This window comes from Ursus arctos, unplaced genomic scaffold (genome assembly GCF_023065955.2).
Source record: "Ursus arctos isolate Adak ecotype North America unplaced genomic scaffold, UrsArc2.0 scaffold_16, whole genome shotgun sequence".
Classification (NCBI taxonomy): domain Eukaryota; kingdom Metazoa; phylum Chordata; class Mammalia; order Carnivora; family Ursidae; genus Ursus; species Ursus arctos.
In genome coordinates, this window is record NW_026622830.1 from 2,030,223 (window position 1) to 2,054,772 (window position 24,550).

Sequence of the window (24,550 nt, forward strand, 5' to 3'; positions counted from 1 at the left end):
CCTCAGGAGATGCGTGTTCACTGGGACCACGTCAGTGCGCTTTCTACACAAGTGCGTTTGCAGCTGTCACCAAGGCCACCCTAAACGAGGAGGCGCCGGCAGCCGGCGTCACATTCCGCTGATAGGAATGATGGATAAAGTTACCTAGTATTTACGAAAGTGTGGGTATCTCAGCGGTTACGGTGGGAGGATGGCTTTTTTAAGCAATTTCACTGTCATAGCTTACATGATTTAATTACTATTTATTCCAGAAACTAAAAAAAGCGCTTAGCTGTTACATTTGATAAAGTGTTTTTCCCGTGTTCACCTTTTATTGTTGCTTGCCTTGAAATAATAAATGTGTAAGTCCCCGCATCTCCCGTACTTCACCGCAGACGGCTCCCCACTACCAGCGCCTCCCTCTCGTGGGTTCCGTGTACAAATGTGTTCAAGCATGACAGTGACAGGCGTTTCTGCCCCGTCCGGCCCGAGAGGGCGGGAGTCGGCCCCCCAGGCGCACAGACCCGGTCCTTGGACGCTGAGGGCACGCGGGGCTCGGCGGGTCGTGGCTCCATGGAAATCCGCCCCGCGACCAGGGAATAATTGCATTTCCTTTCAAGTGACAAGGGAATCCCACAGTGGCGCTCGCCCCGACGGCAAGCAAATTAAAACCAGCAACAGACTGAGCGGATCAGTCATTCCCGACACCCAATCCTCACGGACAAAGATAAACACGACGGCTCGACGAATGTTGGGAGATGAGCCCCAAATACATAAGCCCTTCGTTGTCTATGTGCGAATTTCTAGTGACGCTGATGGCCTTGGACAACGGCGGCAGGGCTTGCATTTCATCAAGATTAAATGTCGACACCGTTGTTTTTAAAACAAAGTCACAGAGTTTGGGTGACGTCCGAGGAAGCGTAGGTGTGGCCCCAGCGGGAAATGTGGAACCCTGTCCACAGGGACCCTTCCAATGATGCATGTCCCCGGGGGCGGGGAGACCCTCAAGGACACCAAAGATGGCACCATCAAAAGCCCTGTGACTGCAACCTGCACCCGTCAAGCCCGTGGGATAAAACCAGCGCTTCCCAGGGTGTTTACAAGATCTTCAGGGGCTTTAAAAGTTGATGTCTTTCCAGCCTGTCTAACGGGGACCGCCAGTCTCACCAGCACAGAGCTGCGGGTCTTGGGGAGGCCACCTCGTCCCCGGACCCTTATGGGTACATGGAGGAGCCTGGCCATAGCCGTTGGTCAGCGGGCTTGCTCTCTGGAAGGGGTCACCCCGACTAACACGATGGGAAGGAGCACTGGGCGCTGGGCCCTGCAGCCTGGACCCCGGCCACCCCGCCATGCAGGCCCGGGCAGCACATGGAGCTGCTGCCTGCACGTCTTAGAGTTCTAAAGCCAGCTCCATGTGGCCCAGAGAATCTACTTCTCCTGCCCACTTTAGGGCCAGGGTGCCACTGTGGGGCACCGTGTGCCCTCAAGCTCCCGTGCGGGCCCGGCCAGCACAGGGGTCTGAGCAGGGCCTCCATCCTCCGTGGGTCTCTAGCCTGGCTCGGGACAGGACTCGGGGCACCCAAGCTTCAGGACTAAGGTCCGTGTGATGGTGGGTGTGGTCAGGACCCTGTGGGTTTCTGGCAGGGTCGGCCCCTGCTCACGGGGAAGCAGCTGGACCCCAGGGCTGCACCAGCCCCTCTCACTGGCCCTCACAGAGCGCTACCCCACTCTGTCTGGAGTTCTCTCTTTCTGCTTCTTGCCTGTGTCCGTCTGGACTGCCAAGCGTGTGAGGGCAGGACTGCTGTCCTGGCTTCCAGCCGTGTCCCTGGGGCCGAAGGCAGTGCTGGCACATAGTTGCTATGAAAGGAGGTGAGGCCTCCCCACAACGCACCCCTGCCCCAGCCCCCCGGCGCTCGGCCATGAGGGGATGGCTGGGGTCAGCCCAGAAATGCCCCATGCCACCCCGAGTGCACCCTCTCCCTCAGCTCTGGGGAGAACGGCGGAGTCTGCAGGAACCAGCGCGAGGCTGGAAGACACATCTGGTCCAGCTGAATGCAGGCGATCCCGGCGGGAAAGAGCCCCCAAGGCCGCTGCCGCCAGCATCCCAGGCCGCGAGGGTGAGCAACCCAATATTAACGTGTTCAATCAACACTTTCCTTGATGCATTTGTTTTTGATCTCATTTCTCCTTTAGTTTTCAGAAAAAAAATTAAAGTCCACAAGATTCTAGAAGGAACGTTTCCCTCAATGTTTCGGATGAGACCAGCAAACGCAGAAAGTCTCCTGCCCCGGTCAAGTCCGGGCTGTGCATCTATCTTGCCTGGACCCAGGGCTCTCCGGGCGGTGGTCGCCTCCCAGGCACCGGGGCTTCACTAGGCACAGCTGGCCCGCGGCGTCCCCGGTCTGCGGATGAGGAAACTGAGTCCCGGGGACACTCTGCACTTTCTGGAGGCTGGCAAGAGCCCGGGGCGGGTGCTGCAGGTTCCTCGACACCACGCCGAGCTGGCAGGGGGACTCTCCTCTCTATTTTTAAAAGATTTTATTGATTTACTTTAGAAAGAGAAAGAGAGAGAGCACGAGTGGGAGGGGCACAGGGAGAGGAGAAGAACCCCTAGCAGACTCCACGCTGGGGGTGGGGCCCGACGCGGGGCTCAATCGCAGGACCCTGAGATCACGACCTGAGCTGAAACCGTGAGTCGGATGCTCAACCCACTGAGCCACCCAGACGCCCCCAGGGAGACTCTCCCACGCCCAGCTCTGTGCGCATCTGGGTCCTCGAGAGGGAACTCTGTGCCGCTGTTTGGAGACACTGGCCCTGGGCGGTACCCGCGCCTGGACACCGAGGCCGCAACGCCCCAGGACCCCGGCAGGCCGTCAGCAGCCCCAGCCCCACCGCGAGGGGAACGTCACTCTGTGGGGGAGGGCTCCCTTGGGAAAAGCCCCCCCCCCAGGCCCCCCTGAAGGAGGCCTGCCCGGGAGCTGCCTCCCTGTCCTGGGCCCCGACGCGGGATCGCAGTGCTCCTGCTGCACGCGGCTCTTGGCGGCTGCTAATTACTTCCATTAGTTTTAAACAAACTTGACAAGAGACAGGAGTCCTGAGAGACATGAAATCCAATCACTTAAGTACACACCGGCACAGCCCGCTGCCTCCGTTCCCTCGGTGGCGGCCGGGGAGCGGCCCCTGTCGGCAGGACTCGTGCCATCTGCCCGCTGAGGATCGGCCCTGGGAGGGTGGGGAGGTGAGCATCTGGCTGCACCCGGGTGCTGCCAACACCGGCGATCGCCGACGCCACCACGGCATCCTGGCCCGCGTGTGCCGTGGGGCAGGGTGCGCTGCAGGCACGCTCACACTGGCCCAGCCCCTTTGGGGTACAGCTTGAACCCAGGTCTGTGTTTGACAAGCAGAGGCCTCTCTGAGCGTCTGTGTCTGTCCCTGCTGCGGCCAGGACGACCCTTGCCCGGCACGGGATAGATGGGTAAAAGACTGCTTGTCTTACACTGTGGACAGGATGCATGTTACCTTTTTGACTGAGGAGGAGATAGGCCCAGGGGAGCAAAGACTCTTGGCCAAGGTCATGCAGGGTCATTCACTCCACAAACATCTGGGGTCCTCCTGCTGCCTGTCACTGGGGTCTACCTGTGAATAACAGAACTGCGGCTTGTCTGGGAGGTGAATGGAAAGCAACAATTTGGCTGGTTGAGCCATACAGGCTTCTGTGGGGTCACCAAGGGGGAGCCCGGACCAGGCTGGAGGTCCCCGGGGGGGCGGGTTGGGAGCTCTGCAGTGGGGTCAGTCAGCACTCGGGATTCTGACCCTGTAGGATCCTGCCTCTGCACCCTGGTGATCTTGCTCCCCCTCCCCAGCCCCGGGGTGTGGGAGCAGCAGCTCTTGGAGTCTGGCTGTGGACCCTGGGCAGGCCCTGGACAGCACGAATTTGATTTTCCAGCCCATGTTCTGTTCCAGGAAGACGCCCAGAGAAGAAGGTAAGCTACTCGGTTCACTGCCCGCCAGTGTCCACCCTGCTCCTGAAATGTGTGCAAACACCGTGTCTGCGCCAGCTCTGAAGGCTACTCAGGACGCACCGTGAAACACGAGTGCCCGGGAGCGCCCTGGCTGGACACCGGGGAAGGCTGAGCACCAGAACATGCAAGGATTTCAGGATTTCACTTCTGCGGCCGACTCCCGACTCCCCCCGCCCCTCACCATGAGGTCCGTAAAGCCAAGCGGAGTCCGGTTGGCATTCTGGGCTTGTCGCCCTCCGGCAGGGATGCTGCTGGTGCAGATAAGGGGCAAGGATGCTCACGGACGCAGGTCTCCTCTGAGCGGTATACGTGTGAGCCTCTGCCATCCGGGCATCCTGGCTGACACCCACTCAGGGGACCTATTGAGTGTTTGGAATTTCCATGGCCTCCCCTGCCCCAGAGTGACCCCGTCTGCTCCACCTCCCAGCACCCACGGGGATTCTGCTCCCCCATGAGGGGGCCCTGCCCTGTGATAAAGGTGACTGCACGTGCAGAGCCCAGGTGAGTGGCCTCACTCACTCCCATCTACAGATGGATTCGCTTATGGATACAACAGTCAACAAAAGCCAAACACAGTCACTGCCAGAGACAGGTTAGAGTATGGGGTGGGTCAGAAATTAACCAAGTCGTTACATCAGAAAGGTAACGCTCCCAAGGGAGGCACGCCGGTGGAGAAGGAGCCAGGTTCTGTGAGAGCCCAACCCCGAGTTGGCGGGGCAGAGAGTGCTTCCCCTAAGACCCGAGGGATGAGGGTGCTCCTGTGAGGCTTGGGCAGGCCACAGGAACAGCATGTGCAAAGGTCCTGTGGCAGAGGCATTTCAGGGTCTGGAGGACCGAGAACAAGTGTGACTGCAGCAGGGACTGCAGGGTGACCAGAAGGTAAACAAGGAGGCAGAGACCCGCCACACGCTCCGAAGGACAGGCTGAGGGAGGGGCGTCTCCGAGTCCGCTGACCTGGACACCCACCCTCAGTAATCCACACCTGCAGGGAGCTCTCCTCCAGGGGGAAGGGCCACCTGGCACTCAGCGGCCTCTGGAACTGTGGGAGGGTCTTGAATGGATGTGACACCCCTTTTTGGGGCCAATGTTAAGAGAAGGTCATAACCTTTCCTGGCCATAGGAATAGCCCACCGTTGTGACTTCAGAAGCACGCCCTCAAAATCGAGCTACAGAGTGGATCACAGGACCCTGAGCTCCGGCACCTGCTGCAGACCCGTCTGCGGGGGATGCAGAACTTGAAGAGCCAGGAGCAGAAGGAGTGAAGGAAGAGGAATGGGGCAAGGGATGTGGGCAAGCGTCCCTCCAGCAGGGATGCACGCACCGGGGCCTGGGCAGGGCGGCATCCAGGGAAATGGGAAATGAGGTCGTCTCCAGGAACCTTAGCACCCACCCACCCTGGTCCTGGTGTCCCCGAGGGGGCCTCTCATGGGTCATCCGTCCAGCTTGGCTGCAGCCCCTGATGGCATCTCCCTAACTGCCCTGCTGCCTATGAGGCCACCTGGTGACCGTCCCCGCTGCCCGAGCCCATGGGGGGCTGCTGCCAGCAGAGCCGGAGGCAGACTGGTGGTGCCTGGGGGAGGAGGAGGGGAGCGGCCGCTGACGGGAACGGGGTCTCCTGCGGGGTGGACTACATGGGAGCGATGACCACTCAAGATCATGAACATACTGACCGCCCCCGAACTGTTCACTTTGAAATGGGGAAATTACGGCATGTGAATTCTATGTCCCTAAAAACCAGTTTCTGGGGCTCCCTGAGTCCCCAGTTCCTGGCTGAGGGGAAGGACCTCCCTGGAAGGGCCTATTCTTCCCCCCTGGAGGCCTCAGGACCAGCCCTCGCCCCCGGTCCTCTCCCTCCCTGGCTCTGTCTCTCACCTTTCCTGTCCCACGCACAGACCAGAGAGCTCACAGGGGGCGGGGGGCATGGGGACAGATGCACTGACATTGCGGAGAAAGATGCCTGATGTCACAGCTGCATACAAAGTGCAGAAACCCGGGGTCCTAAGTGAGGGGCAGGGAGGGCACACGGGTGTTCAGGGACGCTTCGCGAAGGAGGCTATGTCTGAGTTCGAATTCCAGAAGTTACATGCATGGTTGCCAAAGATCTGAGTGAGCCAGGTATGTCCGTGTGCGGGACACCTGCACGGCGCCCAGGGAGCGACATGGCTTCAGGAGTTTCCAGAATTTCCCAGGAGTGTCCCGAACTCACAGAATGCCAGGACTAGAAGGCACTACAAAAATGAACTGCCCCAGCCGCCGGCTGTTGAGAAGTGACCCAAACTCGCTGGAAGACCATTAATTAAGTTCTGGAATGCATTCATTGATTTGAGTCATTCCACAAGCCCTTGCTGACCCCCCGCAACACGCCAGCCTTCTCCCTATGGGCCCCGAGCACTTTTAATATTTTGTGAATTGATGCCCCAAATGCAAGCCATGGCGCTATTACGTTTCTCTTAGAATTTCGTGCACTCATAGAATTTGTAGCTGGTGCAAATGTCACGTGTGAAACTGTCCTTCCCAAGTGCTGGGATCTGTGGCTCGGGCTCCAGGCTCTGGGCTCCGGCCAGTTCTGAAGTCTGAAGACTGTGATGATTTGATGCTCACTGCATATCGTTTCTTTCGTTTTTGCCAGGACGGAGCGAGATCTTGCATAAAACTCATCCCCTCCTCCGCCCTGGCCTCGCTGGCTCATCGCAGGCTCATCGCGGGCTCACGGCGGGCGTGTGCAGCCATGCTCAACCTCAGCGTATGCTGGAGACGCTCGCCCACGAGAGGAAGCTCTGTGGCCCCTCATGGAGACGCTCGATGTTTAACCCTTTACCCTCATCACTTTTAATTGCTCGCTGGGCGAGAAGGGGGAGGTGGGTGCTGGCGTGCCGGGAACGGTAAGCGAGGGGCTCGCGGACGTGCTTTCTCACCGGCGGGAGCCTGCCTGACATTTACAGGGGCAGGAGGCTGTGTCTCCCACTAGAAATTGCATGGTGGTTATGAAACCTGCCTTTTTATTATTTTTCTTGTTAGGTGAACTGAGAAAGAGTAAATGAGCCAGAGGTGAGCTTGTAGTGGGACTGTGCTGAGGATAATTCACCCAACAGAGTGTGCCTCCTCCCTTCCTTCCTCCCTTCCTCCCTTCCTTCCTTCCTTCCTCTACCCTTCCTTCTTTCCGTTCTTCCCTCCGTCCACCCATCCATCCACCCGCCCATCCTTCCCTCCCTCCATACTCCTCTATCCATCCTACACTCACTGCACCTCCATGGTCCAGGCACCATTCAGGTGCTGGGGAGCCCGTGGGGGTCGGGGCAGCCCTGGGCAGCAGGAACTTGGAAAGGAGGGCATGAGCAGGGGCGTGGAGGGGGCCACTCTGTGCCGAGTGCCCCCAGGGACGACTCTTCTCCCACTGATTCTCCACAGTAAGGCCCTCTCTGCAGGGACCTGTGCCTCAGGGACATGAGCCCGAGGCTGTAGCTGAAGTCTCATCGAGGACGACCAAGTGGCCCCCATGGGCTCCACTTGGACAGCTTTCAGCTCTTCTTCCAATTTAAAGCTCTGCCCCCCAGGTGCAGTGGAGAGGACAGCGGCTGGATGTCCAGGGCTGCTCTCATGTCTCTGCCTCACTCCTAACAGCCTATCTCCTCCCTGTGGCCGAATGCTCCAAGCACCAGGCTTTGCCTGGAGCACCCTTCACCACCACGTGCACTTCCTCCGAGGAGCCTTCCAGGATTCATCTCAGCTGCTGACCCTCTCTCGCAGAGCTTATTCACTCCAGTGGCTTCCCGGGGGCGGGGGCAGAGCGCTGGGCGGCAGTCTGCCCCCTTCACCTCGGACATCTTTAGAGTTGCTGGGGCACGGTGATAATAGAAAGCAGACCGATGTTTGGTGGGTTTTATTAACGTGGGCCAGGCATGTAGGTGGTGCTCGAGTGGGGCCCCCTCAGGAGGGGCTTGTTCGCAGGCCTCCCGTCTGCTGCTCCAAATGTACAGGGGCCTCCCGGGAACCTCAGGCGATCGGGGCCTCTGCGTGTCCTTCCAGGCTGTTCTCTGGCCTGTCTGTTTAAACACAGACATGCTGTTACACCCGCCTCTTTTTCCACGTGGTCTCCCGTGGGGACCTCTGCCCACGGGCACAGTGCACAGCAGAACCAGCATTCCTGTTTGTGGGGTTCAGAGAAGGCCGGGCCGTGGGAACTGAGCACCCAGCACTGACGACTCGGGAAGGTTCTGCCCCCCCAGGCTGGTGTCCCCGGAGCAGTCGGCCTGTGCGTGACCACCTGCAGACGTGCCGGGACCTTGCGAAGGTGCCTCTGGGGCCAGGACGAGGCCCTGGGACGCGTGGCTGGTCGCATCATTCTGCTCGGCGCACATTCCCGAAGCAGCCATATGTTTACAAACCTTGGGAAAGTGTCCTTTCCAGGAGCGTGCGGTGAACCCGCTGGCCCTCCCCAGAGCAGGCCGCCTCGTGCCAAGCCGCACACTGTGCAAGTGAGGAAAGGGGTAGACAGGCCCGCCGTGCGGACGGCTGGCGCACATCACCCAGGAGCATGCGCCCCGGACGGGGACGCAGGAGCTAGGTGTTCACGCCCCAGACCGTGCTCCTCACTCGTGCTGCAGACGCCCCAGTGCCGGGGTCCGCGGCTGCCCGCCATGAGCACCACGGCAGCCTGCCCCGCTGACCGAATGTCCACAAGACGAACGCTGTTGGGGCCTTTTAAACTTTAAACTCATGTGTGTTCAAACCAAAGGTGACCCTTCCTCCCCAGCCTGAGGATGCCCTGGCCCTTGGCCGCCAGAGTTCCCAGCCCCCACTTAGGTCACACGCGGCCCCTCTGCCTGTTGTCCCTGTCGGAACCGCCCCACGCCTGGCTCTGTTTGTAAGGTTCTGACAGGAACTGTAGCCTCCTCTGCAAACCTCAGACCACAGACCCCCCCTGCCCAGTCCCTCGTCTCCACACCAGTCGTGGCGGCGACACACAGCTCGCTAACTCATTCTAAATTGGGTCGGTGCGCTCTTCGTGTCTGAGCATGAATAATAGCACCAAGTTTGCCCCGTGCACACGGCGTGCACGCGCATCTGCCTGCCCGCGGCGCCCCACTGTCTCCAGCTCCCTAGGAGAGGGGGTCCTGCGTGGTGCAAGGATCTCCGCCATCGGCCACGCAGGCCGCCCGGCTTGTCCCTGCTCCTTGCGGCCCACGGCTCAGCCACCCAGGCCTGCTTCTCCCCACGACGTATAGCACTGGCTTTGCCTCCACACTGTGCAGGGGATGTCTCTCCTGCCCAGCACTGGCCACCCTTCCAGCGCCCGTCCCTGCAGCTTGTTGGATGCTGTCCTTTATGTCCCCAAGGCTGCTACCCTGCTTGTTTCATCGTGGCTCCAGCCACTGCCGCCTGCCTGCAAGCTCAGGCCTCCCTGCGACCTCCAGCTCCTACACCCCAGCCGGTAGGTGCTGGGGAGATGTGGGCGGGAGAAATGCACGTGTTCCGTTTCCCTTAGCTTCAAAGGTGAGTATTCGGTGAACTGAGGAGCCAGGAGAAGGCACGGGGGAAACTCAGACGCCGACCGCTAAGTGGACAAAGCCCACTGAACAGGCCGTACGCTGGGGGACCCCAACACTATGACATTCTGGAAAAGGCACAGCTAAGGAGACAGAAGACCAGTGCTTGCCAGGGGCCAGGGAGTCACGGGTGGGGCGTGGAGGACTCACAGGGCAGCGAGACTGCTCTGTGTGATGCTGTAACGGGGGGTTCAGGTCATTATGCATTTGTCCAAACCCATGGAAAATGCACCATCAGGAGTGACTCTAATACCAACCACGGGCTTCAGTTAATGATCTTCTATCCACATGGCCTCATCGGCCGTAAAAGCATCTCACAGCAGCGCAAGGTGCGGACGGGAGCGCAAACCGTGCGGGGGCGGGGCGTGCACGGAGCTCACTGCACGTCCTGCACTTTCTGCTCTATTTTCCCATAAACCTAAAATTGCCTTAAAAAAAGCCTATTAAATGGATATTCACTATCCGTTCGACATTCCTTCTCCAGAGAAAACACGCAGTCTCAGAAATGTTAAAAATCCCATCTGAAAGCAAAACATTGAAACCTCTCTCATGTCGTTTCATTTACGGCAGGAAGCATAAAACCCGTTCTCCCTCTGGGCTTCTACCTAACGAATCGAACGCCATGCTCGAACCATCGCGGTCTTCATCTCTCTAAGGACGCTCTTCCTGTCCAAGAAAAATCAGCCGAGGTGGCAACAAACGTGTGCCCTCGTCTGACTGACCCGTATGTTCCAGCGTGCCCCCACGCCCCACTATTGCCCCATAAGACTCTTGGCGACCTTACTTAGTATTTACAGCGCTGCGTGGAAACTAGAGGCACTGCCGGGAGGAGCGGCGTCTCCGTGACTCCAGCCGCGTGTGTGTGCGGCCCCCGCAGGGGGACCGGGGGCGCGAGGCAGGTCTGGGGATGGTTCCGGGCTCCCGCACGGAGTGTGAGTTCTCTAGGTTCTGGTACGAATTAACAGTCCTTTGTTGGAGAAAACAAGGCGCAGGCGCATTGGAGACGCAGAAGTGGGTGTGGGGGAAAAGATTCAGGATCCAAGGAGGGCTGTTTACGGCACGGTTCTTTCCCGGGGCGGCCGTTAAAACCACCGTCTGAGCTCTTCATCAGTGAACCCCAGAGATGCCCCATCAGAACGGAATGTGGAGACTCTTAACTGGGTGACATCTCCAATGAAACCCGCCCTCCCACACTCACAGGGGCGCGAGCAGGACCCCGTTAAAACACACCACAAGCCGCCCCTGGAGGACGCCGTCCCTCATGGCCTTGACTGCTGGTTGTTCCCACGCTAGAAAGGAGGGCTGGGGAGGGACGTGGAGACCAGGGCACCGGCTCCTCCCAGGGTCTCTGGAGGAAGTGAGGGCCATTTGGTCCAAATCTCCACATGCGGGCATGTGGGGGTCGTCCTAATGGCCACAGATGTTGGGGGTGCGCTCCAGGAAATGGGGTTCCCTGAGGATCCTGGAGGGACAGACGTCCCTGTCTGGACCCCTGCCTTCTCATCCAAGGTTCTGAGAGTCCATCTGATTCTTTGGAGAAATAGAGGTGATTTTTTGGACTATAAAGAAAAGAAAGGTATGTTTTTATTGAATATCTGAAACTAACATTTCATGAACTATCATGAATGAACATTTTGTGAATTTTCTTTCTTTCATTCATTCATTCTTGACTCGCTTGTCCACTCAGGTGTCGCCAGGCACCAGGAGCACATTCCCTTGCTGAACCCTCACAAACCCTGTGATTTCCATTTTCCAGAAGAGCAAGCTGAAGAAACAGAGAGGTTCACTGACTGCTCCCCACCAAGGTCCCCGGGCAGCGAGTGGAAGAGTTGGTGTGGACGGGGGCTCCTGACTTTGTTGCTTCCTGACCCCCAGGCCTGTGCAACCAGGAGAGCCCCCTTCCCTCTGTTCTGGAGCTGACTGTGGTTGTCCCTGAGTGACAGAACCAGGCAGAGGAAGGGCTACCTGGTTTCCCAGGCTATAAAATATTCTATTCTATTCCTCTTCCACTATCTTGCTATGGCAGGCTTCATGTGTGAAAACCACACACAGGTGTTTATTCACAAACAAATGATGGACCGCGCGCCCCACAATGGACAGCCCAGTCCCCCTGCCCCACGATGGATGGCTCGCCCCTCCCTGCAATGGACGGCTCGCCCCCAATCATGACGGCTCTCCCTACCCTGATGATGGATGGCTCTCCCCCTGATGCTGGATGCCTTGCCCCGATAATGGATGGCTCACCACTGATGATGGATGTCCTGCCCCCAACGATGGACGGCTCTCCTCCTGATGCTGGACGGCTCACCCTCCATGGTGGATAGCTTGCTCCTGATGATGGACAGACCGCCACCGCCGCCCACCCCCCCCGACGACGGATGGCTCGCCCCTGACGGTGGATGGCTCTCCCCTCCTGACGACAGACGGCTCATCCCCCCACCCCACGATGGACGGCTCGCCCCGACGCTGGGAACGGGCAGTGGGCCCCACCCATAAGGTGGCTGCGGGAATGAGGAGGGTCTCTTGTTTCACTAGCACGCCTTGAACAGGGCCCTGTGTCCGGGCTCGACCCACACGGCGAGTGCCGCACACGGGAGGGGAGCTGAAGGACGGTGCTGGAGCTGACAGCCAGGGCTCAGGGGAGCCAGGCCTGGGGTGCCCTTCACAGCCCAGGAAATAGGACCGGCTATTTTTAGAACCACCAGCCTCCCTCCCATCAGCGTCTTCACGTCAGGACCGAGCTAATGAAATCGTTCGTAATTAAGGCCCAGGTGGAGCGATGGCTCTCTTTCCTGTCCCCAGAGGCCACCTCCCCGCTCCTCGCCTCCCCGCCATGTCCTCTGTGCAGGGGCGGGAGGAGCAATTCCCGCGGGCCTCCAGACCTGCTTATGGGTTTACTCCGTTTCACCAAAAGGACAGCTTGGGGCTGTTTTTAGAAGTGTCCCTGCTCTGGCTGACCCAACTATTCTCAGTTTCTTCTCACAGCTCCCACCGAGCTGTTCCAGATGCCGGGGCAGGACGTGGTATTCGAGGCCCTGGGAAGGTTTGGGACGGTGTCCCCACTGATTCCAGAAGGGCTGGAATCCAGAGGGAGCCCCGGCTCTGAGTGTGGGATCGACGTCCTGCCGCGCTCCTCCCCGCCCTGGACCCTGGGAAGGCCTGTGGCCACCGCAGCCTCATGTGGACTCAGCATCTGGCAGATGAATGAGCAGAGCCACGGGCTATGTCCGTCTGTCTGACATGTCCTTCCACGTACTGACTGGCCTGGCTCGCCCTCTCATGCTGCCTCCTTGGGGAGCCTCTGTTCTCCAAAGTGGGGAGACAGAGTGGCAAAGCCAGTGCCCCGTTGTCACGGTGCTGCCCTTCTAGTGTGGGGCACAGAAAACGGGGATGTTGCGGGATGGCTTTGGGGCATAGGAGCTCCAGAGAGGAACAAGGCAGACAGGGCGCGGCGGGGCCAGGAGGTCAGGAAGGCAGACTCCTGGCTGTGAGCAAAGGGGACAGGGCAGGGGACACACACGTGGACACATGTGCATGCATGTGCACCTGGGAGCGGTGTGTTCACACGTGTGTGCGTGTGCTCTCTGGCAGCCCCGGGTGGCCTGTGCAGACTGGGCCCCTCCTGAGCTGGGTGGCTGCAGGGGCAGATGGTACAGACGGGAACACGGCTCCCCTCACTAACACGTCTACACCCCAGAGGTGCTAGAGAACATCTTCTGGGCTCCACAACACCGAACCAGCAACCATGTACGCTAAAAACACGCAAATAAACAAAATATGCTTTGCCCTTTGCCCTGGACTGCAGATGGCCATTGGAGGAGGGACATCTAGAAGTGCAGGGTTCAAAATGGAACCCTCCAGATTCAGGCCACCAAAGTGGACGACGTCTGACCACACATAGTCCTCATGGCGTGGGATGAGCCCACTTGCTGCTCAGACGGGAGGGACACCGGATGTTGGTGTCGGGGCTGACGGTGGGGTGCAGGTGGGCAAGTACCTCCGGATTTCGCAGGAGGGCGTGGCACCCCGGGAGCTGGAAGCCTGGGGACTTCTCCCCATGGCTCTGAGCTCACAAATTCTGAAGTCTTCGGGGCTCTGAGTGGGAGCCTTGAGTGGAGTCTGGGCAGGACGTGAGGGTCTGAGCTCAGCTGCTTCAACAGTAGTGACCTCCCAGCCACAGGCCAGCCGCCAGTGCCCATGAGCAAGGGTGCGCACACTTGTCACGCTGGGAGGGGGACTCACTCTGCGGGCGCAGGGGACAGCTGGACATGGTGCAGCGTCAGGATGGTCAGAGCTCCGTGCCCGTCCTCCTGGCGCCGGCAGCCCCACTCGCCAGGTACAACCTCAGCTTCGGTTTGCTGAGGCTGAACGTAAACATGACCCCGAACTCGACCAGCCTCCTCCCTTTGTAAATACGCCCGGGCCGCCTGCCAGCCATTTTTCTAAAGTAAATAAAAAGGAACTCTGAAATGCAAACACTTGTCTTCCTTCTCTCAATCACTCCGATGCCCGGACCTCTGTCTCTGGGTCTCACATCATCACACCTTTGGGTCATACTGGCTTTGAGATATCCAGGGACCCCCCTTGAGATGAGCAGACCCTCGGGGGGGGGGGGGCGGCGCGTGAACCAAGGGTGGAAGCATCTGGTGTCTGCCCTCAGGCCCCTGCTTTCCAAGGGGGCTGGGCCGGCCTTCGGCAAAGCGCTCAGGAGACTCACGGGGCAGGGGAGGGAGCCGATGCCGTTCAACGGGCACACAGACACATGTAAAATGGTAGTCTGTTGGGGGCTTCGTGGTGCAAGGTGCTAGGAGAGCCACAGGAGGGGCCCAAGGAGGGGTCTCCACGGAGGAGGAGCCTGGACAGGAGAGCAGGAGCCAGTCCGAGCTCACTAGGATACCCTTGGACGAGGAGGACAGTCCCCTAGAGGCCAAGGGCCCACCTTGCCCTGGGCCCACCTGGGGCTGCACAGGCTGTGGGGGTGTCATGAACAGTTCTTCAGAAACAATGGGGCCACAGATGGTGTCCTCTGAGCTCCTTCCAGGACGGGCCTCTGACCACATGGTGGGCTCTGTGAGTGACTGGGACTTGGGGACACATTTACTGGACTCATGACTAGCAACGCTCAGGGCTGAGGGGTGAATTCTCCCCCAACACAGAAAAAAAACCCCACGATTCCTCTTTTTAATGGTCTTTGGGCAGCATCCTCGTCCCCTCTTCCTCAGTCAAAGGCCACCGCCGGGAAGCAAAGGCCTCGGACATCTGTCGGGCGGGTCCTGGTCCAAACCCTGTTTCTAGAGAGCCTGAAGGAAGTGGTCACACGTCCCCCCCGCCCCCATTTTTAAAAAATTTTTCTTTAATGTGATGTCTACCCTCGATATGGGGCTGGGACTCACGACCCTGAGATCAAGAGTCACATGTTGCACCGATGGAGCCAGCCAGGTGCCTGGCCACACATTCTTTACGCGTCACATCCTTGTTGAATGCAGGTCCAAGCTAGTGGGGGCGGGGCAAGGACATGGTTTCACGTCCGTGACAGTGGTCGCTCTGTGCCCCTTTGGGACATTTCCAGTGCAGGTGAGAGCAGTGGAGGGTCTGGGAAGTCCTGCGAGGCCCAGGAGACCTGTATCACTTACACGGAGTGTTGGTAATTCAGGGTGTATAGTCAGCATGAGGCCCGGTTCAGCTGAAGTAACAACCAGCTTCCAAACCTCGTGACGTGTGGCCGTGGGCCAGCTGGAAGGCTCCGCACAAGGGAACCCTCACTGGCCATTCGGCCCCTCCTGGGATGGACAAACCTTCCTCTGCTCCCGTCGTACACGCCAAAGCAAATCCCGCGGCCAGGCCTCACGGCAAAGTTGTGAGGAAGTGAGGCCCTGCCACGTGTCCCGAGGATAGAAGAGTGACTCCGTGTCTCTGATATTTACCGTGGATGCAGCGAGGTTCACAACGGCTGCTCCCGTGACCATCAGTGCTGCTTGGCGTTCCCGCCACAACGTGTAGAGACATGATTACTCTTCCCAAGTATGATGTCTTTACAACAAATACAGTGGAGCTTAGGAAGATTCATGCCCAAAGCAAGTCCTGCAGCTAAAGAAACAATTTTAGCGGCTGCCTCCAAAATCGCCTGCCATTTCATCCGAGTGGGGCACCCCTGCCTGTGTGTGGCCCTGCAAAGGCTCTCCGAGTTTGCTCCGGGTTGTTCTTTCCCCCACATTAACTGTAGGATTCCCGAAGGCGTGGGCCGTGGTGCCTCTGCTTTCTATCCTTGAGCAGAAGAGTGACCCACACTGCCCCACGCCCCACTGCTCGGCCGTGAATTCCCCCCTCACCCCCGGGGGACAGAGTCTGATGCCGGGCCGGGTCCCGCAGAGTTGTCTCCGCGGGTTCCCGCTCATCTCAGCTACACTCGCTGATTCTGCTTTGGCAGGAACAAGAGCCAGTTAACCAAGCCATTTTGGAGGCAATGGATCCTGGCCTCACACGGCCCTTGACCCGATCCCCAGACCTCCCGAGGTCCCCTTACAGAGAAACACAGCAGTTGAAGACCCTGCCCCAGGGAGCCCCATGGGGAGCATCATGCAAATGAAATGTTTATCCCAAGGTAATTATCCCTTGTACCAGTTCCACATGAAATCTTGATAAAGAATTGTTTTTTTAATATAGCGGTGAGGAAGCTTAGCCAGATGCATAAAAATTATATGACATTTTACTCCTGAGTGTAAATTAAAATTTGCAGAAAGGTCAATGAAGCAGGAGTGATTTTTTTCAGATGATTTAGACATGAGAACTGAGGAGGCTGGGGGTAGGGGGAGAAGCCAGCATCACCCACGCCCGCTCGAGCGTTAGCCCTGGAGAGGGCTGCCTGCCCACCTGGCCCACCCCACCTGGCCCACACTCAGTCTGTGCCCCAGGGGCCTTGCCCCCGCTGGCTACACATTCCAAGATGCTGAAATGTTCCAGGACCTTCCCTGGAAAGAAAAGACATCTGTTCGAGAAGGCAGCTTGGGCCCAGACTAGCTGCTGAGAGAAGAGAGATTTGTGCAGGAGGCCCCAGGCTGTCTCACAGAGCCCCTACTACGTGATCAGCACCTACTATGTGTACCAAGGTGCAAAAGCACGCGGGCTGCCACCTTGCCAAGAGCTAAGGCCTAGGAGCCAGCAGGGTGAGCTGTGTGGCCTTGGAGAGCCTGCAAACGTCTCTGAGCATCTTATCCGACCCAGCACAAGCACCCCAAAACCACGCGGACTGAGCCCGTGGACCACGGTCAGATTTCCGGACCCACTGCCAGCAGGGAGTTGCCAAGCTAGCGGTTGCTCTCTCAGATCAGGCTCTGTCTCCAAGGGTGTTTGAGGGAATTCAAGGAGATACCAGGGGAGAAGCAGCCCAGCCCAAAGCCTGGCATTCGGGGGCGTGTGGGATGGGCGCACCGCGGAGCCCGGAGGCAGTGGGAAGCAGAGGTCTGCAGCATCCTCCTGCCTCCAGGGACCGCCCTGGCTGGAGTGGAAAGAACACACCCACGTTCACAATAACAAGATGCAAAGTGGCCACGGGGACGATTAAACTCTGCAAGAGAGCACAGTGCCGTGTCTTATCACCTTCCTTCCTCTTAACCAAAGCAAGGTGCTTCCCCACCAGCCAACAGTCAGGGCTGCAAACTGTAACTTAATTTACAAAACAATTGTGAGTGAAACACCAGCTCCCAGGAATTATCCATTCTTCAGAGGGAAAGAACAAAGGCGGCCACGGAAAGCTACAGGCCCCTCTTGTCTGGCGGCATTAACACCGTGTTCACGCACTTCGGGGACGAGAATGCCCACTCCCTCGCACCTGCCCAGTGTCTCTCTTCTGGGGGATAGCAGAGGGCGGCTCTCCACACAGCTCTGTGCGCATTCCGCATTCACAGCTCCCAAGGGTTTGTGATGTAAAGCAGCAGTTACACCGAGGAACAAGATAAAGACTCGGAGAGATTATCTCTCTGGGTCAGGAGGGAAGGAAGCGACGGAAGGTTAATGCTTTGGTGAAATATTTCCACAGTTTTGTCACGTAGCCATTTCGCAATATCCCTAATGCTTTTGCACATTACATGCTCTTCCAGGGGAAAAACAGCTTGTGTTTCTGAGAGCAGGGAATAAAAACCTAAGAGGGCTCCGCGACTGCCGTGTACCTTGGAGGGCCCTGCGGCCGGGCTACCCGGCTTGGAGCGTTCTCATACATCCAGGCACGACAGGGCGGGCTGTGTTTGTAATGAACAAAAACTGCCAAGACTTAAAAAAAAAAAACAAAAAAAACCCCTCTGATTAGAACCCATTGACACTCATAATAATATATTGCTTTCAAATGCAAAGCCATTTGGCTGCAGGTAATGTTAAGAAGTTGGACGCAGTTTCAGTCACCCGCTTCTGCCAGCACTCCCCATCAGTCCCACCATGGCAGGGATGGCCCTCTTCACACCAGGTCCCACCAACTTAAAGCCACTCCTGGCTGCTGAGTGCCGTGTTTGTGTGGTTCAGGGCGGCCAGGGGCCCCGCGAGTCCCCGGGGCGGCTGTCGCTTCACCTGCTAACCACTGCCCTGGCAAAGGCGGTGTCAAAGCGAGGACAAAGAGTCCGTCTTCGACCTAACACGGTGAGTCACAAAGTCTGAGACTGAGTTGCTGCTAGAAGCCCCAGCATTCACGGGGCAACGTCCTCCAAGGCCAGAGCGCATGTCAGCGTGCAGGGGCAGCAGGAGGCCGCACGCAGGTGGAGGGGCTTCACGGCAGCTGAGGGCACAGTGCTTGGCACCGCCGCTCTTTGCACGAATGCAGATGTTCCGCTAGGGTCCTCGGGTATCTGGCCGTGCCAGGGCGGGCAGTGTGGTGGTGCTTCTGCTGTGACTGGCTGGGATGGGGCATAGCATAGCACAGGCCAGGATCTGGGGCGAGGCAGCCTGGGCGCCACTCTCAACACGGGGTCTGGGGGGAATGGAGATGCTCGTCTTGCTACACCTGGTGTGACCCAAGTTGTGTCCTCCGGCACCCAGAGGGGCCCTGTTTCTGTGACCCTGCCTTGTAGGAAAGAACAAGGACAAGAATGTGGCTTGGTCTCAGGGACGGGGGAAGGTGCAGGTTGGTGTCTCCCCAGGAGCCTGGCAGCATCAGCTCCTCCCCCTTGTGTCCCCAGAGAGGGCAGCAGGACCTCATGAGTCTTCACCACCCTCTGCTCAGGGCAGGACACACTTTCCTTCTCTGCGGCACGTCAGTGGTCCCAGTTCAGCAAACCCCGCAAACCTGGCAGGAGAGGCAGGTCTGTGCTGAGCACATTCAGAAACGTCGTGTGTGTGTGTGTGTGCACGCACGCGTGCGAATTCTGTGCATTTGCCCAGAGAGCGTAAAGACGGGGCTCTTCTGAAACGTCAGGGTGAGAAAAGGGGTCCAGGGCTGGCTTGGAGGAAAACAACTCTGTTCACCTGACCCTGGCTGCACAGAAGCTTCTGGAGCCTCTCTTGGCCTTAATTGCCCAGTCTCAAGTCCCAGGGCGTCCCTGGTAAGTCAGGGACGGTTCAGCTACTTGTTTCCATTAGTTCATTAACATTAAAAAAATATGACTTCCTACCCATTCAAGAAGGAACTCTGGCCACTATGGAGAGGCTCACTCTGTCGGCGGCCTGGGGACAGGTGCCCTGGGCCCTGGCGCCCAGCACAGCCGGACCTGAGGAGAACTTCAGCTGCACCCTCCCCCGCGTTTGCTGCCCCGCCCCCGCTCAGACCCTGCATGTGCTTACGGGCCGTCCCTGGGAGTGGTCGCTCCAGCAGGGCCAGCGATATGCCAACAGGATTGTTTTCTGCACAAGTGGGTTCTGACACGGGCTTTGGGTGAGGGGGGGCATGGGGAGAAGGGAATGAGGAGTCGGGGTGGGGTTGCTTCCTAATGCCGGAAGAGGCCAGACGTCCCACACACTACCTGGGCTCCCTCCCGGCCTCCGCGTGCCCCCCAGCACCCTCTCCCAGCACCCACTGCACCTCTGACCCACGCGCTGCCCTCCCACCGTGGCCAGGCGGATACCCTACACCTCCTGGGCTCCAGACTGACCCTCACTCCCCACGCTCCGGGTCCGTCCTTCTCAAACCCCAAGGCTCCCTCCCCTGCCCGTTGCCACGGAGGGCTCCCTCCCCCTGGGACTAAGGCCTTGCAGACTGCCGGGTCTCATCACTGGCCTCTGCCAGCCTCCCTGCCCACCTGGAAGCCCCCTCCCCCACCTTGTCCCTGCCCCTCCGCGTCCCTTCCAGCACCTCTTTTCAGCTGCGGCGTCAGCCCCTCCTCCTGTGCACCCCCTCACTGTGGAGCAAGTGTCTCGGTCACAGGCTCCCAGTGACTCATCCTGGTGTGTAACTATCCATCCTGCATCGGGACATTGGTGCTGACCGGTCCCCACGCGCCATGGCTGGCTGCCTCTTTCCCTGGGGCATCACTCCTGCAGAGACCCCTCTCCTGACCGCCCTATCCTCACCCTCCCAGCCACATCTCGCTGTAGTTTTTGGCTCAGCACACGCTGGTGTTACGCAACTCTGTGGAAGGACTGCTTGTCTCCCTCTGCGGCAGAGTGACGGCCCCTCACAGAGGTCCACGGCCTGCTCCCGGGACCTGTGACTCCGTCCCCGTCCCTGGCAGAAGGGGCTTGGCCGACGTGATTCACTTAAGGGTCTTGCGATGGGATTCTGGATTACCCGGTGGCCCAGGCCGTAAGGGTCCTACGAGAGGTCAGAGTTGGAGCAGGTCAGACGGACGTGCATGGGCGCCGCGGGCTTCAAAGACGGACGGAGGCGCCAGGAGCCAAGTGATGCGGGGCCTCCGGGAGCAGGAGGAGGCCAGGCAGGGATTCTCCCCCAGAGCCTCCAGAACGAGCCAGCCTGCCCATACCTTGGCTTTCGCCTCCTTTTGGACCTCCGACCTCAGCACTGTAAGGTAATATATTTCCGTTCTTTAAGCCACTGAGTGTGTGGTTCTCTGTTACAGCAGTCCCAGGACGCGCCCTCCCTGGCAGGTGTGCTCCCAGAGGGTGGGCCTGCCATCCTGTCCCGTGTCCCAGACCCTAGAACAGAGCTGAGCATGCAGGTGGCACGTGGCGAGCGTCTGCTGAGTGAGTGAATGAGCGTGACCCACAGTAGCTCACCTCCTTGGCAGCACGGCGAACACGTCTGCCGGATGCACGAGGTTCTCTGCCTCCACTGGCTTCCCACGGGCCCCTGCCCCGCCTCACCAGGGCCTGCCAGCCCCTCCTCGGGCTGCCACCTTAGCAGCCGGAGAGCCCCAGTGGCTTTGCGGCTCACTTGGCAACGTCCCTGCCCATCGACTTGCGTTGCTTTAATTACAAATTGCATAAGTCTACACTTGAAGTTTGCCGGCAGGGGTGTTCTGCCACCGGGGAGATGACTCAGAAGCAGCGTGAAGACGGAGCGCCTCATCCTCTGGAACCCTCCATTGTGGCTAAATGCCCTCCTAGGCCCGGGTGCCCTGCGAGCCCACCAGCCGCTACTTCTCCAGAATGCTGGGGCTCAGAGAGGTGCACTGACTTGTCTGAGGATGCACTGCCAGCTGGCAGGAGAGATTTCTCACTACCAATTTTTCTGGAAAGTTCCCTGGCTTGGTTATCATTAGTCTGGGCTGGGGGAAACCACAGAGGGGAGGGGAGCCGGCCGAGCAGCTCTGAGGGCTGCCGGAGGCCCAGCCAGCCCTGCCTTCCGGACTCTGTACCCCTCGCCCTCCCAGGCAGCCTGCAGACAGGTGAAACCCTGCCCCCCTCAGCTATTGTCTCCAAGTTGTAAACTCGCTCGCTTGCTGCCGGTGGCAAACTTGCCACTAAATACACAGATGGTCCTGCCCGATCCTGTTAATGAAAATCTCTCACACGGCTACAAAAACAGAAGTGATCATCTGTTTTCCAACATTTTGAAAAAAACCTAGAGGTGGAAGGTGCTACACAAACGAGAATGATTAGCTCGCGCCATCTGTGGAGGGAGGGGAAAGAAAACGCGCCATCCCAGCCTGCTGCAGCCACGATTTGGGCTCCAGGGAGATGGAGAGCCACCTCGCATGTCCGGGGAGGAGTACCGCCAACGACGTCTCCATCGGTGGCGCTCCTGTGCTCTCAGTTACCCAAGAAAGACACAGCAGCCCCACCACCTTCTGGAAGACGCTCTGCTGGGCTGGCTGGTGTCACACAGGTGCTCACACCCTTGGGCAGCCGGCCCTGAGGTCTGGTACAGCGGTGGTGGGAGGCAGGGACTGGGGCCTTGGGTTCTCTGCTAGCTCCACACGCTCTCCGTGCACCGACCATCAGGCAGGTGCAGTCCTGGGAGCTGTACCGGCCCAGGCCTGCCTGTCCCGTGGAGCCTGCGTTCAGGGAGCGGGCAGGCCCTGAGCCAGGCACCCACCCGAGCTGTCCAGTCCATCTGCTGAAAGACCAGCATTTAGCTTTTTTGTCAAATCTCCATCACGCACTGATGCTTTTGTAAAATGCAGTAAAGTGAGTCACCAGGAAAAGACCGCGGGTGAGACATTGCCGCAAGTTTCCAAATGCTCACGCTTGATTTCAGTGCATATCTGGCCCTGACTTGTAACAGGCAGCCTGGTCTGGGGTCCAGCTGTGATCCCACTCTGAGAAGTGCCCGCAGCAAAGGTGGCATGCCCCACGTGAGGGCCAGGAGAACAGAGCCATGAAGCTGGAGGCAAGAACAAGGGGCTCTTGGCCAGGGGATCCTGGGGGGCTTCCTGAAGGAGGCAGCATTTCAAGGACACCCAAAGGATGGGAAGGGGAGGGCTGCAAACACCCAGGGCAGTAGCTCCAGGCAAAGGAGGGTCTGCAAAGGCTGTGCAAGGCTGGAGTGGGAGCAGGGACAAGGGTACCCACGTGAGGAGTTGGGAGGCTGTGAGTGCCTAGGGTGTCAGGTAGGGAGAGACGGGTTCCCTGACTGTGGCAGGGCTCTGGGTGCTGCTGTCACCCTGGCTGGGGATGATGGTGGCTTTGGCCTGGGTGGAAGCACAGAAAACAGGGCAGTGGCATTGCAACCTGCTGAGGAGGCCAAGAGGACTGAGCTTCCAGAGGACTGGGAGTGGGGAAGGGACATCTGGGTCAGCTGAGTGTTTGGCATGTCTAGTTTGGGGTAAAAAATCAGCACTCCTGAACAATGATGCAAAAATCTTCAACAAAATGTTAGCAAATAAAATCCAACAATGTATAAAAAAAAATGTATGCCATGATTACTAAGTGGGTTTATCCTAGGTATGCATGGCTGATTCAATATCTGAAAATCAATTACCATAACCCATCACATCGACAGACTGAAAAAGGAAAATCACAGGGTCACATCAACAGATGCAGAAAGAGCATGTGACAAAATCCGACGCCCATTCATGATAAAAACTCTCAGTAAACTGGGAATAGGGGTTATATTCTCAACCCGATCAAGACTATCCACAGAAACCCTACAGGTAACATCACACTTATGGTGAGAAACTCAAAACTTTCTAACTAAGATCAGGACCAAGGCGGGGATGTCCCCTTGCACCACTGTTTTTCAATGACACACGTCACATCCTCGCTAATGTAATAAAGCAAGAGGATGAAACAAAAGATATGCTGTCTGGGAAGGAAGAAATAAGACCGTTTCTGCAAAACTGGGACAAGTGATTAGAGCAAAGTTACAGGATATAAGCTTAACACACAAGAGCTTATTGCTTTCCTATACACCAGTGAGGGACAAGTGGAATTTGAAATTAAGAACAATACCATTCACTTTAGCACCTCCCAAGATGAAACCCTTAAGTATAAATCTAACAAAATGTCTATAAAATCTGTATGAGGAAAACTCCAAAACTCTGAGGAATTAAATCACAGAAGAGGGGAGTAAGTGGAGGGGTAGTCCATGTTCATGGATAGGAGGACTCGATATCATCAAGATGTCAGCTCTTCCCAACTTGATCTATAGATTCACCACAGTCCCAGTAAAAACCCCAGGAAGCTATTCTGTGGACACGCACAGCCTGATTCTAAAGTTTACGTGGAGAGGAGTCAAAAGAGCCACTATAGCCACCACAGTAATGCAGAAGAACAAGTCGGAGGACTGACACTACCTGACTTCAGACTTGCTAGAATGCTACAGTGATCCAGACGGAGTGGACTGGCTCCCCTGGGCAGCATCCAGTGCAAACTCCACTGTCCACCCCCCAGGGCCAGGCCCCTCACCTGGAGCCTGGGTCTTTCACAAAGCCAGCTCCTGGGGTGGAACCCTGCCAGGCATCCTCTTGCATAACCTCCGGGGCCACCACAGTGGGAGTAAACACAGAAAACATGTCCCTGAGCTGAGCTCAGGGTGTGCACAGGGCCTTCTGACACAGGGGCCGAGGTGTTGGGGTGGGGGCACTGAGGGGCATGGATGGAACCCCCAGAGGAGGCATGAGAGCAGAAGAGAATCTCCTCCCTAAGTGGTCCCCAGGGTCACGCTGGCAGACACCTCCTTGGTTGCCCTCTCCTGATTCCACTGACCCGCCGTGGAAGCCAAGCCCAGGATGGTGGCCAGTCCTTGTGGACACTCCTCCCACACTGAATAGGGCTGCCCTGTGTATCCACTAGAGATGTGGCAGGAGTGAACACACGTGATTTGCAGGGCTGGGCCATGGGCGCGCTGTGGTTTCCACCTTGCTCTTTCTCTTGGGCTCGGTCTGGGGTATGGTTGCCCTGCTGTGGGGACACTCCAGCAGCCCTGTGGAGAGTCCACCTGGCAGGATACCAAGGCCTCGTGCCAACAGCCAGCCATGTTGGAAATGGATCTCTGAGCTCCACCAAGCTCTTGGGGACCAGGTTGGTTGCAAGCACATGAGGGGCCTTGAGCCAGAACCACCCAACTAAGCTGCTCTCATGAGCCGTGGAACCACCGTGGAACTGTGTGGGGATCAGCGATCACTGTTGGAGCCACCAAATTTGGGGGTGACGTGCTATCATGGCGGCACAGCACTACCACAGGGA

General features: G+C 58.1%; 1 protein-coding gene across 1 annotated transcript in view; it reads right to left on the minus strand.

Moving 5' to 3' along the window:
- The window catches only part of CDH4 (cadherin 4), a 534,326-nt gene that overhangs the window by 143,271 nt on the left and 366,505 nt on the right, over positions 1-24,550 (minus strand). The window lies entirely within an intron of this gene.